Source organism: Rhipicephalus sanguineus, chromosome 1 (genome assembly GCF_013339695.2).
Source record: "Rhipicephalus sanguineus isolate Rsan-2018 chromosome 1, BIME_Rsan_1.4, whole genome shotgun sequence".
Lineage (NCBI taxonomy): Eukaryota > Metazoa > Arthropoda > Arachnida > Ixodida > Ixodidae > Rhipicephalus > Rhipicephalus sanguineus.
This window is the reverse complement of record NC_051176.1, coordinates 274,017,785-274,034,871: the sequence shown is the minus strand read 5'-3', so window position 1 is coordinate 274,034,871 and position 17,087 is coordinate 274,017,785. Positions and strand designations below refer to the sequence as shown.

General features: G+C 44.7%; 1 long non-coding RNA gene across 1 annotated transcript; it reads right to left on the bottom strand.

The window, feature by feature from the left end:
- Positions 1–2,557: 2,557 nt before the first annotated feature.
- Positions 2,558–15,429, bottom strand: LOC119378994 (uncharacterized). Its single transcript, XR_005181096.2, has 4 exons — positions 14,583–15,429; positions 9,724–9,840; positions 8,062–8,262; positions 2,558–2,849 (listed from the first exon to the last, which is right to left on the bottom strand). It is a non-coding gene; the product is annotated as an uncharacterized LOC119378994 (long non-coding RNA).
- Between the last annotated feature and the right edge of the window lie 1,658 nt (positions 15,430–17,087).

The following is a 17,087-nucleotide window of genomic DNA, read 5'->3' as shown; positions in this document are numbered from 1 at the left end:
AGTTGCACTAACGCAACGGAACAAACCGCCTTTTGAGGACCTGCATGACGTGCGCGCACATGCAAACACAACGTGGCTAGCAGACGACGCATGGCGCAATCCACACTAGGCGCGGTTCAGCCAGAAGCTCCCAGGCGGCGACTCTGCTCGATCTCGCGGTCAACAGCCTGCCTCCAGTTTCGCCAGAGCTTCTCTCCAGAGCCACAGCGCGGCGCTGTCGTCGCGCCGTAAACTTGAGCTTGGGTTCCCTATGGCTCAGTTGCACAGCTCAAAGCAAGGGTTTAGCGCTATCTGAACGAGCACAAGAAAAATATTAGCTATAAAATGAACTTTTCGAATATAAAAGATTTTGGTAACGCCTTGTTCATGAGCTTTATCCCAGAATAAATTCTCTCCGTCTTGGAAACTGCTTCAGCCTCTTTAAACAGATCGGCGTAAAATGTAGAGATGCGTCTGTGTCTGTCAAAAAGTTTTGTTCCTGAGCAAAATGCTTGAGACCAGTGCGTATAGGGCAGCCCCGGAGAACACGTCAAAGGGACGCATACATAGGCGTGCGCAGGGTTCCCCATCAGGGGTGGGGGGGCAAAGGTTCGTCGCAGCGCCCCCGCCCAACCCTACTAAGTCAATGTATGGGGCAGATTTTGTGCCCCCCCCCCCTCTTAGGTGAGTAGAAAGTTCAATGTACGGGGCAGATTTTGCGCCTCCCCTGCCCCCCCCCCTGTGCGCACGCCTATGGACGCATACGAGGAGTGTCCAATGAGGAGAGCCATGAAGACATTTTAAGCAACCTGGTGACGCCACGGAACCCAGGAGTCCTTCATGCGAAAAGAATGGGAAACACGGACAATGTATTCGAGAGATTTCATGTTCCAAGATATGTGAAGTATGGAGCGATGCTATAGTTAAGTGCACGCTGTACAGGAAGCACGTCGATGTCTGTTACGGTTGTGGGAGACTGGGACATGGAGCAGATGTGTGCCCAAGCCCCAATGACAAGATGTGCAGGGGCTGTAGAAGCAAGAATCCAGCGCAAGACCACAGGTGCGAGGTGGAATGCCAGTTACGCGGTAAGGATCACACCACTGGAGACAAGAGGTGTAAAGCAAGATAGAAGATACCGTACCTGGTTAGGAGACGTCGCTGGCAACGAACGAGGAGAGAAGAGGAGGAGGCAAGGGCAGCGTGCGTTGATGCCTGCTACAAGTACAATGACTTCAGCGGATTACACAGCAATGGCCACAAAGAGCCAACGAGCAAGCAGTCGGACAAAGACAGAAACAAGCAGAACAGCGGGAACGGCCTGGAAAGGGACCGATCCGGATCCTTCACAATTACCGGGGGAAAGAGTCCAGGACGGTCCAGGTCCCGCTCCAAAACCAGATCGAGATCAAGGCCGAGGTCTAATTCGAGAGCTAACCAAGGGGGCGGCGGCAGCAGCGCTCAGGTGAGCGTTGCAAGAGCCGGACTCATATTATGGGGTCCGCCTTAGAACAGGAAATGACGCAGATTAATAAAATGTCAGAACAGGTTACTAGAGATAATTTAACGCTTAGAGAAGAAATTAAACTACTCAAAGAAGAAAATGCGAACCTCCAGACGCAGAGAAAAACGGGTACGACGACTAACACACCCTCTATTAACAAAGCACCAACGCCTAATCGAACTCCGACATCTGTTCCCGCACAAATGAGCGGGGAGTCACCGCCACCTAAAAGGAGGGTGCAGGAAAAAGCAGGAGACCGGGGGATGTTCGATGTACTACAAAATCACATTACCAACATGTACGTAGAGATGAAACAGCGATTTGACGGACTCGAGCACAGAGTAACAGCGATAGAGAGCGCGCAGAAGGCCGTTAGGTCGGCTGGTGCGGGGCCGGTTAAAAGCAAACCGTATAGCAGACCACCCACAAGAGAAAATATCAAGGTAACCGGGGAGGATCCCAAAAACAAACATGGCGTCATGTAATAAGTACAGCATTCGGCAGTGGAATTGCCGCGGGTACCGTAGAAAACAGAAAAATCTGCAGTAATTCGTAATCAACAGGGAGGCGCCAGATGTCATCGCTCTGCAGGAGACCGGGGAGACAGCAAAATTATCGGGCTAGAAATGATATAGTACTTCTGGCGAGAAAGGGACTGTCACGACTCTAGTACACAGAAACATCGCGGTTGTGGAGCACGATACCGGAATGCACAGCATTGACCACGTCCTGATCGAAATAATCCCCTCCCGTGTAAGGGAGAGGGAAGCCTCTTTGTGCTTAAAGGGGTCCTAGTGAAAAATTTCGTATGTATGGAAGATACGGATCCGTACATATAGAATTATGGTATTACGGATCCGCATGGTACGGATCCGCACGATCCACATATATGGTTTCCGCATCAAAAGCTCCGTATATACGGCATCCATATATATGGAAATATGGTATTACGGATGCCGTATGATACGAATGCCATGCGGAATTGTGGTCATGCGGAAACTGCAGGACGCAGTTTTAATACATTCGGTTTCCGCATGAGATCCCATTAGGATTTCGTACCGTCCATTTGGGGACACTAAAATCTATTTTCTGTAAGGTGAAAACTGACTTGTACAGTAGTTTCTGATATCTCAAATTGAGCAAACAATATTTATTTTACATGTGTACAAGTAAAAACAGTGTAGTCTGAGAAAAGACGCAATCAAGTCCCGGCACGCACAACCACACAAGCATCTTGTTGTCTTCTCCTTACGCCACCAGTTGCAATGACATCCAGCTTGTCTGCCAGGTATCAGCTCACGCTCCGGTCACCGCTCTTCCATGGAGGAACGCCTTCCACACTTCTCCACGTGACACTCAAAAGCATCTGAAATAGGCCAGAAGTCAACGCTACGTGAGCAGAAAGACAAATTATTTGCCAACGGGAGAGTTAGGTAGATGTGCTATTTGCAATAGTGCTAAAGCCATGATGCATACAATAGGCTCATCGCATTTTAAACACTGATATCTAAAATAACTGCCCTACAAAGAATGTAAAAGGTGCAATAGAATTAAGCGACTGTTTATTAAGTGCCACATAATGATCCCACTTTTTGTTTGGGAGAAAAATTAAATCAGACTTCAGAGCATCATTATGCAGGATAAAAGCTCCAAGAGAACAAACATATTAAGGAACAATAAAGTTGCAAAGCGCAACTTTAACAATGGCTGCCATGATTATAACCAAAGAATCAGGCTCAACACAGGCAACGTTTGTTTTTAAGGCCTATGTTCACTCAGCTTTGCATGAACTGCACCGCAAAATGCAGAGCACATAACACAAAAATTGCAAAAAAAGGGAAACACCCCTTTTCGTCATCTTTAATGCCTTTGCATTTGCCTCTATATACACTGCCTTTTATCCAGGTCAGTGGTTCTCAAATGTGAGTCCACAAAGCCATTTCGGGGGCCCGCGAAACTTTTTCTAGCAAAAAGGGAACTTTCTTTTTAGATGCACACTACGTCCCGTCACAGCGGCCCCTTCTGAATTTTAGTATGCTTCACCGCATAACGTGCTTGTATTGCAGCCGAGCTGACTTATGTTTACACTTCTCCATGAGATGGCTGTGAAGCTTTCATTGTAGTTTTCTACGACATATGCACGCGAGGATACCTTTTCTACCCTTGTACACTTGAAAAGAAAACATAGCTAGAAACACATTGAATGTGGCTGCAGACGGCACAACTTATTGACAAGGTATTGAGATCGAATTGACATTACACTTTAGTTTGAGCGTTGTTTGCCAGGGGGAAATAAAAGGCATCCATTTCTTGTTGCATATTGTGCTAACTTATACCCCCTCCCCATTTCTCTCACTGCAAGGTGTTCCTCACCACTTCATCGGCCCGCAAGGGGTCCCAAGATATCTCTTGCTTAGAATCACTGATCTAGGTAGTTTGTGTCAAACAATTCAGCTGAATATGCACTGTCCCTGAAAAAGCAATTCAGTCGCTGCGAACAATTAAAGGAGTTAAAAAAGCTAAAGTGCATGGAGGCATCTGTCATTTTTCCCACTGCCATTTTTTTATTGTTCCAAAGCTAAAACTGTCACCTTTCTGTTACTGCCATCCTCACATACAATGGCTGCATAGGAAAGCAAGAAAAAAAAGGCAGGTCTGATAAAATTCACAATGTTTGCAGACATTTGATTGGCTCTTACTATGGCAATTTGTGCGCCGACACTCTGGTGGCAACCGATGCAATCAATAGTGCTCACCTGCTACAAAAGCTTTGCTGATCCGCAGTTTCCATAATGGATAAATTCGTGACTGTAAATAGCAACGAACCGACATTCGTCTTGAGAAGTTCAAAGCCAGAGCCGTGTAGCAGTATACTAAGCGAAACCTTTATTTGATCATGTGCAGCAATAGAGAGGAAGCACTTATCTCGAGACTGATGAGCCCGTGCTCCCACTGAACTGAAAAATGTTCAAGGCGTTGTGCAATCCAGTACCACATAGGCACCTTAGCGATAGCAAAGCCATGTGTCCACAATTCATGCACTGAATGAGAACACAAAGGTTGAATAGATGAGAGCACTGTCGATGTATCTGTGCTCATTTGTACACCTCTCCCCGCAGCCACAGTGTCTTTCTGTTGCGAGGTACTGTAGAAACACACCGTTACGCTTCACACTGCTGTGTTTACCCGGCTATTATGCCATTTTCCACCGGCCCCGGCATAGCTGCCACAAGATCCAATGTATTGCGGGACCGTTCCTGTGAGATACGTCGCGAAGTGCACTCCGAGCCGGCCGAGCGACCACTGAAGAGAGCGACCATATTGACTTTTCACGCTGCTTGGTCTGGCATGACTGTTTAGCCACATGAGTGGCGCAAGCGACATGCATAACGTACTTTAGGTTTCTGCACACAAAAGCATAGCATTCGAGATTCGTAATAGAGATAGCATCTATATATGACGTAATTAGTTTTATACTTGTTTCCTGCTCGCGAAAGAAAGGCCTTCAAGACTGACGTTTGTTCCCGATGTCGCATTGACGTGGACTCACCATCATTGTTATTTCTTGAAGGACATTGCACAGTTCGTGGTCGGATTCCTCATGCTGATTGTGTTGCGTGTGCTTAGTTCTTTGATGCTCACAACTGTTGGTGCCAAAAGAATCCTATATGTTGATTACATATCTGTGGATGATGCCGCTTTCAACTCTGTGGTTCTATCCATCAACGAGATCATGGCTGAGTGTGCGCCAATGGGTACACCAGTGACAAAGCTTAGCAATTGATGAAGCAAGGATTATTTTCTTCAATGCTTGCTTTTGGGTGTATTCTCACGAGGCATTTGAACATCTATTACAAGCCATGGTGGTCTGACACTATGCCAACAGTGTTAAATTATTGCTTGGAGACGGTGACGCATCTGGTGAGAACCTCGCAAAAGTGTCGCCAAAAGTGATCACTTGCAAGGTGTCGGCCGTGGTCGCACTAGATTTATTAATAGGATATAACACTGCAGGTGCTCGAAGAACTTTTAGCTCTGCTCAGGCATGAGTAAACGCACCAGGCAACGTCGCACGGTTTTTTCAAGCGTGTAAACATTAAAATAAAATTCTGTACCACTATAATTTTTTCGTTTTTCCTGTTTTTAGGCTCTTGCATTCCCTGGCTTTTATGTTTACTTCTTACGGTCCCTTCAAAAACATAATAGCGGGGTTCTACTGTAAGGTGCATCTAATGTCATTGTTAGAGAAACAACGAATGGCACCCCGTTCGAGCACAATGAGAGACTAATTTTCAAACTCAATTAGGCAGAAAAAACAAAGCACAAAGCAAAGCAACGGACATCTGGCAACCTAACTGCCATCGCAGGATGGGAAGTTGTTCAGAGTGTGCATTACAAGGGAAGAACGATAATAAAATTTGGTTGACAGAATTAGTGCTGCAGTCGTAATGCAAGTAAGTGCAACATCTGGTTAACTCTAACCAGCATAGGAAGACAAATTATATACTAACACTGTATCCCGAGATCCAAGACCACGAAATGCAGTAAGGACTGTCTGTGGAATGAGAAGAAACATTTCAAATGGCTACGATAAAAAAATATGTTTATTTAAATTTCCTTTTCGCCAGTATCTTCAACTTTTCAATGTAAACATGTGCCCCAGTCTAAGGTGTATAAAATATTTATGTACAGTTCACACCATTTATAACGCAATCGTTTACAGTGCAGGACCGGTTATATTGCAGTTTTTTCTGACTTCAGCATACCCTCCCATAAAGCACCACGTATAACACGCATACCGCTTACTGTGCAGTCCCCCCACATGAAACACCGGCTATAAGGCGGCTGCCGCAAAATTCTCAGACACGGAGCGAGTGCGCTTCGGATCAGCCTGGGAGAGAAGAACCACAGCGTTATGGAGGATGAGACAAAGAGTGAATGAACGGGAAACAGTGGAAGAAAAAAAAAAGAAAAACAAGGGGGGCATCATGGTGTGAGGAGGGGGAGTGATTGCCTAGGCAACAGAAAAGCCTTTGCTCCCTTTGCTCTGGCTGCTTGTTGTGTGTGCGCTGCACTCTGAAGGGCCACCCGTGTCTGCATGAAGTGCACGTAACTGCTGTTTAGCTCTTCGGTTTTCTGTCAGGCAAATAGTCTCATCGTAGAGCGAGATATTGTGCGTGCGACTTCTATTCCCCAGCAAGTGACAATGTTTTAAGACATGACCAAGCTTTTGCCTTTGCTACCCGCAGGTGGACTTACAATTACAAGCTTGGAAGACTCTTTCAGGATAGATAGTTGGCGCGACTTTCCCGATCGCGGACCGGAATTTCGTTTCACACCTGCTGCCCACTGTTTAGGTCAGGAGTGCGACATCTTCCACGCCCAATAGCCGTGTTGTCTGGGGCAAACTCCCGCACGCTAGGCCTAACGAGCACTAGCTACCTAGTTGTTAGTGTCTGCGGACTATCAAGGTTGCGGTTTGGTGCCGAGTCAATGAAACGTTTTGCAGTTGTTGCATTCAGGAGTGACTTAAATCTTCACCGAAAATAGGGAGTGCATGTGCAACACTAGATTGGTGGTTCACGGTTGGCACTGTTTTTTGGACATCGTGCCCGCAATTTCAATAGCCGTTCGACGTGTAGTTTATGGCCAATGTGGTACCACAACAAAGTCCGCATAAATCAGGAGGTCTGGAAAGTCAGTCGGCGGCTTTCCGCTACGGCACCCTTTGTTTTTGTTTTCTCGTTTCCACGTTCACTATGTCAACACTGCAGGTCCGCAGACTTTAACCTTTCAACACTGGCAAATTTACGCCCAAGTTGCATGCCTAGATAGTCGGAATCATGCGGGTGCCTGTTGGTCATGTTTTTCAGATGTGCTAGCCTTTCACAAATGTTGTTTTGTTTACAGGGTAGTACCGCTTATAGTGCAGATATTTGCGACTCTGGCAACTTGTTATAAGCGGTCCATGCTGTACCTGGTTTATTCAATGAATGTGCTGATATGGCTTTTTGCAAATAATGTCCATTTACACATCATTTATCTGTAACGAGACCGGTTGACCAGTATGCCACTGCATCTGATTCACTGGATGTGATCAATGGGATATGTAGCATCCATGATGCAACGGATACCCAATTTTTCACCATACGTGCTGACCCAACCAAGGTGCTTATGATAACAATGCCAAGCATACATGCAGGGCCTCCCGTGAGTAAAATTTCAGCATTTAATCTATGCTAGGCTCATTTGTGCTCTTACGCCCGGAACAACTCAAGTATAATGCGAAATGTTGGCAGCTGTAGAAGAAAGTAACATAGCGAATTTTTCCTGATGCATCTGAACATTTACCGAGGTGACAAAGCTACAGTAATCTGTGGCGGCAGCCACAACCATTTTGAAACTTCTGAACAGCTGCACCACTTGGGGCCACTAACAGCACTGGTGCAAAAGCCGACACTACCTGGCTAGAGAAATTACCACACTTGTCACCCCTATTCCTCTAGCCACCAAAGCTGAATCTCACACACTATTCAGCACGTGTGACAGGACAAAAACGAAACCATCCAGGCACTCACACTGTAGAGCATGAAGTTCCTCTGAGGGTGGTCACCTCCTTTCTCCTTGATGAAACAGCAGCATAGTGCACTGGTAATGCACTACTGGCGCAGGTTTTCAATGCACCACAGTGCCCTTCCTGTTTGTGTCACAGAGAGCTTGGGGTCCTTGGGTCTCTAATGGAGACCACTGCCGCTTCTGGTTTTCTGCTTAAGATCAACCTGCACAAGGTCGTAGATGAGGTCTTTAGAATTGTAAATTATGATAGCCGAATTTCTACAGCAAATGAAAACACTCACATTTTCCAAAAGGCACATTGAGGCATCCCTTCTTAAAGTTAAGGCCCTGCATTTGCAACCTCTATATTAGTTCTTTTGTTTTGAAGCTGCGCTTGACTTTGAAGGTGTTAGTTCACTATGCACTGTATGTAAAAAAAGCTCATCCAGCACAACCACAACCCTAACTGGACAGGCAAGCAACGTTAGCTGAATGCTCTGGACGGCTTCATGAAATGGCTTATGTTGACACTGATGGTGGCACTACACTGAAAAATATGCAAAGATTTATTAATCATTAAAGGGAGCGATAACTGGCCAGAACATGTGATTAGATCCTGGCGGAAATATAAAGACCGTGAATTGCAGGGCATGCTTTTCGCAATTTGAGTAGGATTACATTTTTAAATTGCGTTTAAAGGTAAAAAAAACAGTATGTCATGCATCCTAGCAGAAGATGCCTGATGATGTGTTATCGAGTCGTTGTGTTTGCTGTACAGTAAAAGCTCGTTAATTTGACTCTCATTAATTTGGAAAATCGGTTCATTTGGACACGTCATCTGGTCCCTGTAAATATACGCTTCACTCTATGAGACTGGGCGCTCTTCCTCCTGGCATGGTGAAGAGGAGCACTCAGTCAGGAAGAGAGACGAGCTGACGAACGAAGCATAGAGAAGGAAAAAGTGAAACCAGAGAGGGCCTGTATTGTATCATCAAACGCGTGTAACTCCACTATTACGGCACAGTTTCAAAAAATTCTCATGGTTATGTGTTCGTTGTAGACTTATGCACAACTGCAAAACCACAACTAAATTTCGACCTCTGGGTGGTTTAGGGGCCGTTTAAAGCAGCAAGCTTGAAACATTTGCATTTGTTTGGCACATGATTTGTCACAGTGATATCCGATATGTTAACCTCGTTTCGAATGTACGTCGTGTGCCTTTATTGTATATGTAACCACCAGTAACTGTGGTTACGAAGCAACATCGCACAGCCCATGCAGCCATGACCGCCCGCTTCAATCCGAAGTCGTGCTTGCTGCTTGCCCCCAACCATCAGCCACAAATAAATGGTGAAGTCAGCTATAGCTATGAACGACGTTACGCTGAGAACAAAGCATCAGGTGTGTTTTGTCATTATTGAGATCAGTTGTTTGTTCAGTCACACTTGTTAAGCCTTGTCACCAAGAACTTGAGAGTACATTGTGGAAACAATGTAAAATAGTCACAAATACATTGCTGTCGAAGCATGAGGATGCAAATGTAAAGCAAATAGAAGTGCCACTTTAAAAATTACAGGCCACACAGTGCACGATGACAACTTGATAAATTCGTGAAAGGCACGCGCTTCAAGTGGTGCTGCCATGTTTTCGTTTTCCCTGTTCTGCTACCAGCTTACTTTACTTACCCACCACATGTGCAGAGATGCCATGAAAACACCAAGCAGCTGATGCAGCATGGATGAATACATCTTCAGGAATTTCCGCCCTTCCTACTGGCAAAGCCACCCTGCAGCCCCACAGTGCTGCAACCAATTTGTGAGATGAGCATAGTTACATAATGTTTTTCAGTCACAGATATACATGCAAGACACAGAAGCATTCTATAGGGAGCTTGCACCAATGGTGGCAATGAGGTAGCACCCATTTTGTTGTCACAGCCAGTTGAGCTGGCAATCGGGGAAGCGCGTGCAGTTGTAGGTTGTAGTAGTTGCATGCAAAGTATGGCAAAGTCACAGTCACAGAAAGATGGTTGCAACGCCTTCAAGATGCCGAAGGTGCGCCTCAGCGAGCACAAGACGAAGGAGCTATCAGAACAGTGCCAGCGTGGATGGCTCTAGCGCATAGGCAACCCTGACAAGCATCACGTTTGTCCTCATTGCTTCCTTTAGGGTAGGCAAATGCACACGAAACGTATCAGGTTCTGCTGCGACGACCCAGGACCGTTGTGGCTTCATGTGTAAGGTCCCTTTTTAATGAGGCCTTCACTGTTTCTGCAACTGGGTCACTGTACAGATGAATTAAAACAATGATAAAATTATTATTTACCGAGAGTTAGAGCGTCCTTACAACTTGCTCATGTCATGACCACGACGCTATCGGCCCCAGATTTTCTCTAGGCTCGTGTAACTAGCCACTTCTCACAGTGTTGTGGCCTAGAGCCGTTTATGACTTCACTGCTGCTGCATGACAAAGCTCGACAAAACGTAAGACAAGTAATTTGCAAATGTCCGAGGCGTCGACACGTGGCCACAGGTTTACGTACACGATGCAGTCGGCTGCATGAAGTGTGAACGGGTGAGGATAGATGGCTTTTTTCGTTGTATCGTAAGGATCCTTCCAGAAGGGTGCTGCTGAGTACATATTTGCTGACCTCGTGCTCCTTGCTCAGAACTAATGTCAAAGATTGCAACCTCAATGTCATCAAGGAGATCGCACCAGTATGTACTGTACTTGCGCTTCTTTCCATGAAGCTACCGCACACGCTCCCAGAAAAGCTTCACGAAGTCCCTAAAGAGACCGAAACGTTTCGGTAGCTCTGTTTAGTCCACTCACACACGAAACAGAGAAACTCCGAAAGCCAAGCATGGTTTACCTACAAGGGAGAAAGTGCTGAGGACAGACGTGATGCTTGTTGGGACTGTCCTTGTGCGTGAGCCATTTACCATGACACTGCTCAAAATAGCTCCTTCATCTTGTCGTGCTCGTTAAGGGCACAGGGTAAAGCAAAATTTAAAAAAAAAATCACTTTTTTGTTGTTTGCAATTTGGGAAGTGTATCCTTCTTTTTTTATTTTGCATATTCGTGCATTTCTTTGAAAGTCTTTTTTGTAGCTGAGAACCTCATTTTCCGAAAGCAAGTAGTGTGTGAACACGCACCCAAGACAAGCCCCTCGTATGCACTCCGTGCTTACAGTCCATTTTCTGAAATTGTCGGGTAACTTTCTGCATGCCTGATTTTTCAGCTAAGACAATCCGAAGATGCTGTGTGCGTCTTTATTCACATTCGTGGTTCAGAGCGCATCTATTCAAACAATTTTAGCTCCTAGCTTCATTACACCTTGTGTCTGTCGTGCCAATCGATAAGTTGAGATGCTGAGGGTAGAGAAAGCCTTCAGCAACAGTATATTTCGTGGCAACTAATACAGTTGTCTTGTAAATGTGAATAAATGTTAGCGATGTGCTGAAATGCCGAATACTGAACCATCACACTCTTCGTCATTGAATCCCAGCCTTTTCAGCGTCCTTCAAGGCAACTCGCGCACAGAGTGACAACGGGTATGCTCTAATGGGCATCAATATTATTTGTGATGCAATTAGACAGAACTGTGCATGCAAACTGAGTGGTCGAAGTGCTGAGCTAATCGGAATTGTGTCACAAAGTCCTTGCTCTCTTTCTTTAGGCTCCAGAGTCTTAAAGATTGCGACGATGGATGGTTTTTTTTCATCTAATGATGGCAGTATCGCACGTGCCGAAATACTGAAATCGTTAGGACTGAAGCCTGGCCAAAGCACAGTAAATTTGCTAAAAGAAGTTGACCACAATCGACGATACTTTGTGAATAGAGCTGTATGACAGCTCACATAAGAAGCAAGGCAAGCAAGACTACAGGCTTCAAAGAGGAAAAAAATGACTTTGGCAATGATTACCAAGCTTGTAGGTACTAAATAAAATAGTTTAACGTTGTTTGTGGCAAGAGATCCCCTTTCAGCTGTTTTCTTACTTTAATCTTGATTGACTTAAAACTATGTTTTTATTACTTAGCTACCATTATTTTCCATGTATTTCAACAAAACCAGTTCAATATTTTTCTATGTATTCAGCTTAAGTGCATACAAATACTGTACCAGAATTGAAATTAGGCACTTCACTGTTTTTGTGTTACAAATTTTGAAAGATGCAAATTAACCCAAAATTTAGGTCCTAGTGGCAAAAGTTCACCGAAAAAAGTAATAATAATCAGATTTTAATTAATATAGTACAGTTGAAAGAGTGCCAAATTTGGAAGAAAATTATTATTGTATTATGTGGATAACTCTATTAGGTTTTGAGAAAAACTGCTCCTCGACATGGTCAAAAATGCGTGGTATGTATAGGGTTTATTGTGTGCCCTTCGGTGTGTTGTAGACACAGCAACCATCTTTCTCGAACTGCAACTTCTTTGCCTTACATTGGGTGCAACTGCTACAGTAGAGTAGCTATATATGCTTGCTACAATACAAGGGGAACATATACCACACAGTGCATCATCGCCCCAGAACCTTTGAAGCGAGAGCTGCTTCCGCGCACACTTTCCTGACCGCCACCTCGACTGGCTATGACAACAAAATAGCCACCTATATCCCCCCCACTGTGTAAGCTCCCTAGAGGCACGCCGACATTTTTTTTAAGATAGAACTCAAACAATGGTTAATGTTGCCCTCAGTGTGAAGTGTTCCCTAGTAGCAAGCAATGTTGCCACAACATTCACGTAACTTTCTCAATGTGGCGGCAACAATGTGTCAACATTTGGTGCTACTAGGGTTATTGCCAGTGTGCTGAAGAATTGAAATGTATTTCAAGCACACCTGAATACGTGGAAAGTAAGCATGCAGCGGTCTTTTGTGAGGTGCTCAAAGTAATAGCATAGTTTGCTTTGCTAAAAAGCACGCTTATATATGCTGCATCTATTTTGATATGTACGCTTGTGAGCACTACGAGAGAGAACACTGAACACATGTTTAATCAATGATTACCAATATAAATGCGACTTAATGAATAGCAAGAGATACCTTTTCGCTTGAGCAATTGTTATGAACACTATTGCGCTTGCCAACTGCATATAGTCCAAAATAGTCGTAAAGTAAGCCAGTTGGTATGGATGCATAGTAATGAACAGCACAAAGTATGAACGAGAGACAGAAGGAAGAACAATGCAGGACGAACACAGACTGTCAACTGAAAAATTTATTGCGTAGAACCTTGCCTAAATAACATTAGCCGCACACCTCGTGCAAATGAGGGTCCGGTTAGAAAAAACAAGTTACAAAATCAATGAAGCCTGTTGATTTTGTAACTTGTTTTTTCCAACCGGACCCTCACGTGCATGAGGTGTACAGCTAATGCTATTCAGGCAAGGTCTTGTGCAATAAATTTTTCATTTGACAGCCTGTGCTTGTCCCGCATTGTTCTTACTTACGTCTCTCGTTCTTCCTTTATGCTGTTCATTACTATGCATTTAGTCACTCTGACCTTTAAATGCTAATTTCAGTGCTTACACTCGTATAGCTGACGACTGTACTGTAGCACAAATTGGGCAAGAAAAGCATAACAGAAAAGCCTGTTGCTAAAAGTATGCAAACATAGGCGTTCTAGTGCAAACAAGATGCGGACAGAAGGGTGACACGCAACTGTGTGCTGGTCCTGTCGTTACATGTCAACCTTCTGTCCTTGTCTTGTTTGCGCTAAAACACACACATGCCTGATGAGCTAGTCAGATGAGAAATTCTCCTGCATCGCACCTATAAATCCTTCAATCAGCAACCCCACAGCACTGTGATAAATCACACCACTGCCACACAGCAGCGTAATGTATTCTACTACATGCTGGCAGCACATTAATGTATAAAAAGCGAAACTCTGACAGAATATGAAGTCTCACATTGTGCATGCAAGTTTTCATAACCGTCAGATGTCCAGCGTGGTTGCTGGCTGGTGCAATATTACTGACACGCGAAGGCGACGTGCATATAAGTGCCTATACACACACATATTCTTTTAACACCTCTCCCTACACAAGGCAAACGCACGATTACGTTTAACTAGCTCAAGCCAGCGTTCAAGCGCATAATAAACACTTCACCGTGAATGTAGGCTCATTATCACCATTTAAGTGGTTGGCTAGATGAATTGAGCCACGTTACAAATTATATAGCCCACGAACGTGAGCAAAATGCTGCCCAGCAGCAAATGACGCTGCAGGCTTTGATTTATCAACAACAAACCAAGCAAGCGCCACCTGCGTCCTGCAGACTGCAATGCACACAAGAAAAAATCGATCATCACACACATTCATGTTCTCGCAGTTGTCGCGAATTCGCTCCCCTAAGGCCGTGCCGATGCGCCATGGCTCCGCTCAGATCGGCGTAGTCAAAGCGAATCGGTAACGCGCACAATGTCGTCGCTCGCAAAGGTGCGTAAGGCTGCCTCTTTACGACGCCACGTCCGAGTGCGGTAACAGAGCCTTGCGCTGAGTTGCATACTTCACATAATACGCTGTCCCACTTACCTTTAGTTTCTTTCGCACTGGCGTGTAGCAGGTGGCCACGGGCGTCAGCCATGGAGTCATTCGAGCGCCCGCACATTTCGTTGATTCCTTGAACGACTCGTACTTCATCGGCACTCCGAGAACAGCGGGAATTGCGCGCAGTCTTTGCGCACCGCACAAACGAGGAACGAAGCTTCCTTACGTAAATTTAATGCTTTTACCTTGAATCTTCTTGTGGACGAGAACACACACGAGACGCTCGCAAACAAAGGCAAACAACATCTGGCTTCGGCTATGGATGGATCTAGCTTGAATTGTTGTTCGTGAAAAAGAAAAAGAAAACGTCGCCGTGTGAAATTGTTAGAGAATGCATGCATGTTATTGGGCAAAATAGTTAAAACATAATGACTTGTCTTCAAGAAAAATTTATACGAGACAAGGTAAATACTTTTCCAGTAGATTTTTTTTTTCTTTTTGTTCTAGCAGACGACAGGTTTCTACTGCTTGTACCACGGACGTAGTAGTGCGGCTTTACGATCGATGCTTGCCGCCGAAGCAAAACTCTACAGTAGTTGTATGTACGTCCTCAGTGAATAGCAGGATGACTCCAAAGCAGTAACACTTTTACGTAATGCAGTATGTGATCTTGCAAAGCATATGTTTCGTTGCGTTGAAGCAAAGGGAAGCAAGCCGGCGTGATCAGCTGATGTCGCCGCTACGCGCGGCACTGCCGTGTGCTTCATTTCCCGCGCTGAATTCGTGATCGAGCGAGACAGCCACGGAGGGGAACACAGCTAGACGCACGGGTTAACGGCGTATCACTCCAGTTTCGCGCGATAGCCGACTATTAATCGCAAGAGAGCGTCGGGGAACAAGCTTCAACTGCTTGCGTAAATTACATTGCTTGTGTGTAAGCATCCGTGTTTACATACCCGAGCGATCGGCAACCTATAGTGAAAAGATACGAGAAAAGTGTGAGGCGTAGATACGGTCCCAAAATATATGCCCGCAATAATAAGTATGATCTCATATTGTACCTACTATGCACTCTCGGATAGCGCGTAAGCACTTTGATCTATTAAATTAGGAAGCTGTCACGGCAGGTGTGCGGGTGGCGTAGCAGGCTGGAGTAGCAGGCTCGCGCGTAGAGATCACAACTTGTTTACGTGGGTTAGAGTCAGTTAATGCTTTTTTTTTATTTTCTTTTTTTTTCATTTACATTGATGTACTGCTATTCCTGTTAGCGTGTTGGGTGCTGAAACTTAAAAATACAACAAAAAACATTAGGTTAGAATATGTGTGTGGCACTGTGTTTGCTTGCACACCGGTTATTTTTCTATTTTTTGGCATTATCCACTTGACGATATTGCAAAATAAGGACCGCAAAAGGGACCGAGCTAAACAAAAAACTAGGGGCACAAATTAAAGTGATAGAAAGTGTACAATGTTGATTGTTTGAAAATTCACCCTTTCCAAAACGACGAGCTACAGCGTAGTGGGTATTACGCAACTGTACTTGCAGTATAGACATTCTAGGATAGTTTGAAATGGCCCATGTTACGCACACACAAGTTCGTTTCCTTGCGGCACGGTTGAGGCATTCACCGAGAACTGAAGCCAGGCTAGCAGTTGAGAAGATGATGCACTCGGGGCCCCACGATTATGCTATCGTGCTGCACTCTTTAATTAAGGTGAACCTCGAGCATCCTCACTTTATTGCACTCTCTGTGTGGCACATGTGTGTCCACGCAGCCATGATCTAAATTCTAAAGCCCTTGTTGCGTCTCCAAACTTATTAAAACAGGCGCTTAAATTTTATCATATAAGATACCATTGCAAGCATAATCTGCAATGCGGGCTGAAACAATGCTATTGCAATTTCTCAAAACAACCCAGCTCTGTACGTGAGTATCCGTGCATCAATGATGAACACTGTTATGTGTCCATGCACATCAGTTGTGCTCTTTTTCTGACCACGCCTCCCCCCCCCCCTTCCACTGTTGGGCAACAAATCAGTTCAGCTTGGTTAACCTCCCTGCCTTTCTTTCATCTTTTTGCCTCTCTTTTTTTTCCACTTCATTTCATCTACCCTTGTTGAAAGAGGTATTAAACATATGTGTCAAGACTCATTGTCTATTAGAAAGTAGAGCACAGGCAAGTTTGCTTCATTCGTCTGTACTTCAAATTGGCCACTTGATAACTTGCATGAAAAGTAATAACCAAGCACCTCAACATGTGGTTTGGGATCTTCAACAGGGAGCTTCTGTATGACGATGCATAGGTGTTATTGATCGCCTGTGATTTGAACAATGTCCACACTTGCTCGCACATACAACAACATGTGAATAAATGAGGCAGTTGTTTAGCCATATAACTTGACGATAAATGTATTACGGTAATAAGATCAGAAGTGCAAGACTGTCACTTTTGGTGATAACTTTCTTTTGAACAGGTGTAAGTACACCAATGGCTGAACTATGTAAACAGATCTGTGCACTAAGACTCTCTGTACACTAGATGGGAGAG